Source organism: Amia ocellicauda, unplaced genomic scaffold, assembly GCF_036373705.1.
Source record: "Amia ocellicauda isolate fAmiCal2 unplaced genomic scaffold, fAmiCal2.hap1 HAP1_SCAFFOLD_125, whole genome shotgun sequence".
Taxonomy (NCBI): Eukaryota; Metazoa; Chordata; class Actinopteri; order Amiiformes; family Amiidae; genus Amia; species Amia ocellicauda.
In genome coordinates, this window is record NW_027102690.1 from 196,851 (window position 1) to 205,686 (window position 8,836).

Here is an 8,836-nt window from a genome sequence, read left to right on the forward strand (position 1 = left end):
TGAGGGTTGGAGTGCCTTTGCGGTCGTTCCTGGGGTTACGACGTCGAAGCGGCATCTCGGTCGTTTTTGGGGAACTTCGGAAGGGCCAGCCGGCGTGCTAATGCTGCAGCCGTCGCCGGCGCGTTGTGTCTGATAACCTTACGGCAAACAGGCAATGCCTTGCGCCTGTGTCTGCGGCAAGAAAAGTGAGCGACTCTCCCCCGAAACCGGGGCACGAGCGCCTGAGGCCTTGGAGAATGCGGGCATCGATCCCGCTGCCTCTCGCATGCTGTAGCGTAAGGTACACTTATACATTTCAATTAAAGAAGTGAATTTATAGTATCACCTTATCACGAATCCTGGAATCTTGTAGAACTCAATTTCTGTAATAATTGGACGCAGACACCAATTCCAAAGATATAAATTGTCAAATGTATTCAAAACAAAAACTAAATGTAGCACTACACTAATTATACAAAAGGGAAAAACTAATTACAATTCAACTCTAGATCAACAAATCGAAGACAAATCACTTCCGTGACCAAATCAAAGACCATGGGATCACATATGATAACACAAATCGTTAAACAAAAAAGGTTATAAACACATTGACTACAATACCGGTTAGTAAGACGAAGGTGAGTCTCTCGTTAGTATTATTAGTCAGACATTAAATAACTACGCAGGTTAGTATTTATGTCAGGTAACTTCTCGTTATATATATATATCAGTCTCATTCACGTTTAGGTGCCGAGAAAGATCCTATCATTACTTGTTACCACAATTTCCCTTAACTGATTATTATTCAATGATTAAGGATAGGCAAGGCCACCAATAATCTAATGTCTATTAACTTGTGTCAATTTCAGACTAAACAGTTAAACAGGAATGAGAAGATATTTCTCGGCGTTGACAGATTTTATTTCTAAAATTATCAACAAAACAGTTTAATACAACACACATTTATATTTAAGAAAACTAAATGATATTACACATTCTAGAGTTATGAATCACAGATTAACATTTCTAATTGATTTCTCAAATGTCATGAATCATGAACTCCAAACTGTTAAACTTATCTGAACTTCGTCGCAGAGAGGCCTCTCTGGCTTCGGGCTCAGATAACAGCACACGGCACGAGGTCCGTGTGGTTTGGAACAAAGGCAGTCTGGTTCGGCTTTGTCAAAGAACTTCCACTCAGTCGATACACCTGGAAGTTGGGGTTTCGCGAAAGTAGAGTCGTTTCCAAACAGATTTTCCACTGGTTTGAAGGCTCCAAGGTTGTGCACAAAATCTTCTTGGCAAGCAGGGTCTCTCACCGTACTTATTTGAAGACAAAGTCTTTGGGGAAAGCAGGGCCGTGTTTGTTCCAAGGGTCAAGTTTCTTAAGACTCAAATAGCTATTTAAATGACTGACACTTTCGTATACAGTCGACTTAGTCAATTGTCCAGCTGTAAAACTCCACTGATCAGGTGGGCACAGGCGGGCAGCGCAGTCTGTAAAGTTCTTTATTTAATAAAGTCCTTTAAAAGAATTCTTCGTACGGCTCAATCTCCTTCTCCCAGTTTAACTCTTCTGTTGCCGGCAAAGACTTAGTTGGTTTCTGGTTCCGGTTCTGGCAACAGAGCTACAGGTTGAGCTGTGGCAGCGAGTTACTGGTTCAGGTGAGAGAGAGCGAGAAAGACTGTCCGCTGTTCCTTATAGTCTGTCAGATCAAGAGGTGATTGGTTCTTGAGTTTTTGAGATTGGATTTCGGTTTCAGCCCCCAGTGTCCTATTGGGGGGGGCTTGATTTATGACTGATGTCAATCCATGCCATCTTTTGGAAATGCCGGTTGGCCTGGGTTCGTAGCTCTATGTCGGGATTTCGGCTCTCGTCCACTTCAAAGAGTTTTTATCACCTACAGGCCCCTTTCTCCAGACATCTCATAGCAGAATTCCAAACTATTTGGCCTCTTCTTGGTGCCATGCTCCCCAAAACTGTCACTTTGATGCAAACCAGTTCCAAGCGGATGAGCTAAGGGAATCTGATAACTTTGGGGGGGAGAGGTTTTCTTTAGATCAGTGCTTCAGCTCAGAGCCCAAATGCTCTTATCCAAATACACCCAACATAACGCTACAATGCTAAGCTAGCACTCTACCACGTGAGCTGATCCTCAGGGCTCTCGGTGAGGCCGACCCCCACTTCTTCAGTCTTTAAGTGGCACGTCGCGAGTAAGTCTTTCCTGCGCTTCAGGCAAGCTTGCAGCCAACTGCGGACGACTTTCCTTCCTCGGTGGCAGCCATCGTGCCGCAATAGAAAAGGATTGTCATGAGCAAAACTTTCAAAGTGACCGAAAAGATCACGGCCCGTCGTGTGATGTGATTTACATGAGCTCCAGAAACGTTCATGGACATATGTATATAAGTAAGGATTTAATCACAGATAGAGAGAGAGAAAATGCACCACACAGGTCCTATGGGAAGAGCAACAGATCCACCTTCCCTGGCCGGGAATCGAACCCGGGCCGCGGCGGTGAGAGCGCCGAATCCTGACCACTAGACCACCAGGGACAGCTCCGGAAGTGACCCGCCACACGCAGCACTCTGGGCGCAACTTGGCTCAATATGGACTTGGCCGTGCAACAGATGAGACGTGTGCGTAGAGCAGAAACCTTCGTCACGGGCAAGAGGAGGGCAGCGGGCTTGGTCCCATGGAGTAATGGTTAGCACTCTGGACTCTGAATCCAGCGATCCGAGTTCAAGTCTCAGTGGGACCTGGGGCCCTTGGCAGGGGCAGCGGCGGTGAAGCGGTGGTCTCCCTGCGTGAGGGCCTGTGTCTGCGAATAAGGCCTGTTTATGTTCCCTCTTGGGAGGCTTGGAGACGAATTGGCGAAAACTCCGGGTCGGCCTGGTGCGTTCACCTTCCTGGTGGTGACCGCGTGGCTTAACGGAGAAGAAGGTGCCTGTGTTGACAGATTACAGATAGATTATTTCCCTTCTTGGAAATCATTGTTAAAGGAACTTTGTAAACCAGCTAGCTTGGAAGCAACCACGTCAGGGCATTCTTTCAGTGAGACCTCGGTTTTTTACAAGCACGAGTGAAGCTTTAAAAGAAAATGACATAGAATGTTTGCGGCCGTTCATCCAATCAAAAGGTGCAAGCCCGAGTCCGATTGCGGTCTGTCTTCCCTGGGGGCGGGGGGGATTGTGTTTTGTGAGATCCGGGGGAGAGGTGAGGTGGCTATCTTTGGTGTATGCCAGAGGTCCGGTGAGAGGTTGTCTTTTACAACTGTCCCTCAGTCAATACCAAAAACAGTCCCTGCCAATCTGGGAAAGCCATTCAGTCCACAAACAGAGTTTTGACAAACATCCTGCGGGCTTTTTCTCCACCGTTTGATCCTTTTATCGTTGACAGGAATTTCTACAGGGTACGTCCCGAACAGGTGCCTCAATGGCTGTTTGCTAGCTCGATAAATCTAACTTGCTCGGTCTGCATACTATCTTTAATCTAAAACATCATACAGTCTCTTCGGTCTGACTTCGGATCGGAAGATTGAGGGTTGGAGTGCCATTGCGGTCGTTCCAGGGGTTACGACGTCGAAGCGGCATCTCGGTCGTTTTTGGGGAACTTCGGAAGGGCCAGCCGGCGTGCTAATGCTGCAGCCGTCGCCGGCGCGTTGTGTCTGATAACCTTACGGCAAACAGGCAATGCCTTGCGCCTGTGTCTGCGGCAAGAAAAGTGAGCGACTCTCCCCCGAAACCGGGGCACGAGCGCCTGAGGCCTTGGAGAATGCGGGCATCGATCCCGCTGCCTCTCGCATGCTGTAGCGTAAGGTACACTTATACATTTCAATTAAAGAAGTGAATTTATAGTATCACCTTATCACGAATCCTGGAATCTTGTAGAACTCAATTTCTGTAATAATTGGACGCAGACACCAATTCCAAAGATATAAATTGTCAAATGTATTCAAAACAAAGACTAAATGTAGCACTACACTAATTATACAAAAGGGAAAAACTAATTACAATTCAACTCTAGATCAACAAATCGAAGACAAATCACTTCCGTGACCAAATCAAAGACCATGGGATCACATATGATAACACAAATCGTTAAACAAAAAAGGTTATAAACACATTGACTACAATACCGGTTACTAAGACGAAGGTGAGTCTCTCGTTAGTATTATTAGTCAGACATTAAATAACTACGCAGGTTAGTATTTATGTCAGGTAACTTATCGTTATATATATATCAGTCTCATTCACGTTTAGGTGCCGAGAAAGATCCTATCATTACTTGTTACCACAATTTCCCTTAACTGATTATTATTCAATGATTAAGGATAGGCAGGGCCACCAATAATCTAATGTCTATTAACTTGTGTCAATTTCAGACTAAACAGTTAAACAGGAATGAGAAGATATTTCTCGGCGTTGACAGATTTTATTTCTAAAATGATCAACAAAACAGTTTAATGCAACACACATTTATATTTAAGAAAACTAAATGATATTACACATTCTAGAGTTATGAATCACAGATTAACATTTCTAATTGATTTCTCAAATGTCATGAATCATGAACTCCAAACTGTTAAACTTATCTGAACTTCGTCGCAGAGAGGCCTCTCTGGCTTCGGGCTCAGATAACAGCACACGGCACGAGGTCCGTGTGGTTTGGAACAAAGGCAGTCCGGTTCGGCTTTGTCCAAGAACTTCCACTCAGTCGATACACCTGGAAGTTGGGGTTTCGCGAAAGTAGAGTCGTTTCCAAACAGATTTTCCACTGGTTTGAAGGCTCCAAGGTTGTGCACAAAATCTTCTTGGCAAGCAGGGTCTCTCACCGTACTTATTTGAAGACAAAGTCTTTGAGGAAAGCAGGGCCATGTTTGTTCCAAGGGTCAAGTTTCTTAAGACTCAAATAGCTATTTAAATGACTGACACTTTCGTATACAGTCGACTTAGTCAATTGTCCAGCTGTAAAACTCCACTGATCAGGTGGGCACAGGCGGGCAGCGCAGTCTGTAAAGTTCTTTATTTAATAAAGTCCTTTAAAAGAATTCTTCGTACGGCTCAATCTCCTTCTCCAAGTTTAACTCTTCTGTTGCCGGAAAAGACTTAGTTGGTTTCTGGTTCCGGTTCTGGCAACAGAGCTACAGGTTGAGCTGTGGCAGCGAGTTACTGGTTCAGGTGAGAGAGAGCGAGAAAGACTGCCCGCTGTTCCTTATAGTCTGTCAGATCAAGAGGTGATTGGTTCTTGAGTTTTTGATATTGGATTTCGGTTTCAGCCCCCAGTGTCCTATTGGAGGGGGGCTTGATTTATGACTGATGTCAATCCATGCCATCTTTTGGAAATGCCGGTTGGCCTGGGTTCGTAGCTCTATGTCGGGATTTCAGCTCTCGTCCACTTCAATGAGTTTTTATCACCTACAGGCCCCTTTCTCCAGACATCTCATAGCAGAATTCCAAACTATTTGGCCTCTTCTTGGTGCCATCCTCCCCAAAACTGTCACTTTGATGCAAACCAGTTCCAAGCTGATGAGCTAAGGGAATCTGATAACTTTCGGGGGGAGAGGTTTTCTTTAGATCAGTGCTTCAGCTCAGAGCCCAGATACTCTTATCCAAAAACACCCAACATAACGCTACAATGCTAAGCGAGCGCTCTACCACGTGAGCTAATCCTCAGGGCTCTCGGTGAGGCCGACCCCCACTTCTTCAGTCTTTAAGTGGCACGTCGCGAGTAAGTCCTTTCCTGCGCTTCAGGCAAGCTTGCAGCCAACTGCGGATGACTTTCCTTCATCGGTGGCAGCCATCGTGCCGCAATAGAAAAGGATTGTCATGAGCAAAACTTTCAAAGTGACCGAATAGATGACTGCCCGTCGTGTGATGTGATTTACATGAGTTACCAGAAACGTTCATGGACATATGTATATAGGTAAGGATTTAATCACAGATAGAGAGAGAGAAAATGCACCATACAGGTCCTAGGGGAAGAGCAACAGATCCACCTTCCCTGACCGGGAATCGAACCCGGGCCGCGGCGGTGAGAGCGTCGAATCCTGACCACTAGACCACCAGAGACAGCTCCGGAAGTGACCCGCCACACGCAGCACTCTGGGCGCAACTTGGCTCACTCTGGACTTGGCCGTGCGACAGAGCGAGACGTGTGCGTAGAACACAAACCTTCATCACGGGCAAGAGGTGGGCAGTGGGCTTGGTTCCATGGTGTAATGGTTAGCACTCTGGACTCTGAATCCAGCGATCCGAGTTCAAGTCTCGGTGGGACCTGGGGCCCTTGGCAGGGGCAGCAGCGGTGACCCGGTGGTCTCCCTGCCTGAGGGCCTGTGTCTGCGAATAAGGCCTGTTTATGTTCCCTCTTGGGAGGCTTGGAGACGAATTGGTGAAAACTCCAGGTCGGCCTGGTGCGTTCATCTTCCTGGTGGTGACCGCGTGGCTTAACGGAGAAGAAGGTGCCTGTGTTGACAGATTACAGATAGATTATTTCCCTTCTTGGAAATCATCGTTAAAGCGAAAAGGAACTTTGTAAACCAGCTAGCTTGGAAGCAACCACGTCAGGGCATTCTTTCAGTGAGACCTCGGTTTTTTACAAGCACGAGTGAAGCTTTAAAAGAAAATGACATAGAATGTTTGCGGCCGTTCATCCAATCAAAAGGTGCAAGCCCGAGTCCGATTGCGGTCTGTCTTCCCTGGGGGCGGGGGGGATTGTGTTTTGTGAGATCCGGGGGAGAGGTGGGGTGGCTTTCTTTGGTGTATGCCAGAGGTCCGGTGAGAGGTTGTCTTTTACAACTGTCCCTCAGTCAATACCAAAAACAGTCCCTGCCAATCTGGGAAAGCCATTCAGTCCACAAACAGAGTTTTGACAAACATCCTGCGGGCTTTTTCTCCACCGTTTGATCCTTTTATCGTTGACAGGAATGTCTACAGGGTACGTCCCGAACAGGTGCCTCAATGGCTGTTTGCTAGCTCGATAAATCTAACTTGCTCGGTCTGCATACTATCTTTAATCTAAAACATCATACAGTCTCTTCGGTCTGACTTCGGATCGGAAGATTGAGGGTTGGAGTGCCTTTGCGGTCGTTCCTGGGGTTACGACGTCGAAGCGGCATCTCGGTCGTTTTTGGGGAACTTCGGAAGGGCCAGCCGGCGTGCTAATGCTGCAGCCGTCGCCGGCGCGTTGTGTCTGATAACCTTACGGCAAACAGGCAATGCCTTGCGCCTGTGTCTGCGGCAAGAAAAGTGAGCGACTCTCCCCCGAAACCGGGGCACGAGCGCCTGAGGCCTTGGAGAATGCGGGCATCGATCCCGCTGCCTCTCGCATGCTGTAGCGTAAGGTACACTTATACATTTCAATTAAAGAAGTGAATTTATAGTATCACCTTATCACGAATCCTGGAATCTTGTAGAACTCAATTTCTGTAATAATTGGACGCAGACACCAATTCCAAAGATATAAATTGTCAAATGTATTCAAAACAAAGACTAAATGTAGCACTACACTAATTATACAAAAGGGAAAAACTAATTACAATTCAACTCTAGATCAACAAATCGAAGACAAATCACTTCCGTGACCAAATCAAAGACCATGGGATCACATATGATAAGACAAATAGTTAAATAAAAAAGGTTATAAACACATTGACTACAATACCGGTTAGTAAGACGAAGGTGAGTCTCTCGTTAGTATTATTAGTCAGACATTAAATAACTACGCAGGTTAGTATTTATGTCAGGTAACTTCTCGTTATATATATATCAGTCTCATTCACGTTTAGGTGCCGAGAAAGATCCTATCATTACTTGTTACCACAATTTCCCTTAACTGATTATTATTCAATGATTAAGGATAGGCAGGGCCACCAATAATCTAATGTCTATTAACTTGTGTCAATTTCAGACTAAACAGTTAAACAGGAATGAGAAGATATTTCTCGGCGTTGACAGATTTTATTTCTAAAATTATCAACAAAACAGTTTAATGCAACACACATTTATATTTAAGAAAACTAAATGATATTACACATTCTAGAGTTATGAATCACAGATTAACATTTCTAATTGATTTCTCAAATGTCATGAATCATGAACTCCAAACTGTTAAACTTATCTGAACTTCGTCGCAGAGAGGCCTCTCTGGCTTCGGGCTCAGATAACAGCACACGGCACGAGGTCCGTGTGGTTTGGAACAAAGGCAGTCCGGTTCGGCTTTGTCCAAGAACTTCCACTCAGTCGATACACCTGGAAGTTGGGGTTTCGCGAAAGTAGAGTCGTTTCCAAACAGATTTTCCACTGGTTTGAAGGCTCCAAGGTTGTGCACAAAATCTTCTTGGCAAGCAGGGTCTCTCACCGTACTTATTTGAAGACAAAGTCTTTGAGGAAAGCAGGGCTGTGTTTGTTCCAAGGGTCAAGTTTCTTAAGACTCAAATAGCTATTTAAATGACTGACACTTTCGTATACAGTCGACTTAGTCAATTGTCCAGCTGTAAAACTCCACTGATCAGGTGGGCACAGGCGGGCAGCGCAGTCTGTAAAGTTCTTTATTTAATAAAGTCCTTTAAAAGAATTCTTCGTACGGCTCAATCTCCTTCTCCCAGTTTAACTCTTCTGTTGCCGGCAAAGACTTAGTTGGTTTCTGGTTCCGGTTCTGGCAACAGAGCTACAGGTTGAGCTGTGGCAGCGAGTTACTGGTTCAGGTGAGAGAGAGCGATAAAGACTGTCCGCTGTTCCTTATAGTCTGTCAGATCAAGAGGTGATTGGTTCTTGAGTTTTTGAGATTGGATTTCGGTTTCAGCCCCCAGTGTCCTATTGGAGGGGGGCTTGATTTATGACTGATGTCAATCCATGCCAT

General features: G+C 45.5%; 3 non-coding genes across 3 annotated transcripts; 1 reads left to right on the top strand and 2 right to left on the bottom strand.

Annotated features, from left to right (window-relative positions):
- Positions 1-2,460: 2,460 nt before the first annotated feature.
- On the bottom strand, positions 2,461-2,532 carry trnae-cuc (transfer RNA glutamic acid (anticodon CUC)). Its single transcript has one exon. It is a non-coding gene; the product is annotated as a tRNA-Glu (tRNA).
- A 3,444-nt stretch (positions 2,533-5,976) lies between these two features.
- On the bottom strand, positions 5,977-6,048 carry trnae-cuc (transfer RNA glutamic acid (anticodon CUC)). Its single transcript has one exon. It is a non-coding gene; the product is annotated as a tRNA-Glu (tRNA).
- Positions 6,049-6,183: 135 nt separating this feature from the next.
- trnaq-cug (transfer RNA glutamine (anticodon CUG)) lies at positions 6,184-6,255 on the top strand. Its single transcript has one exon. It is a non-coding gene; the product is annotated as a tRNA-Gln (tRNA).
- The last annotated feature ends 2,581 nt before the right edge of the window (positions 6,256-8,836 follow it).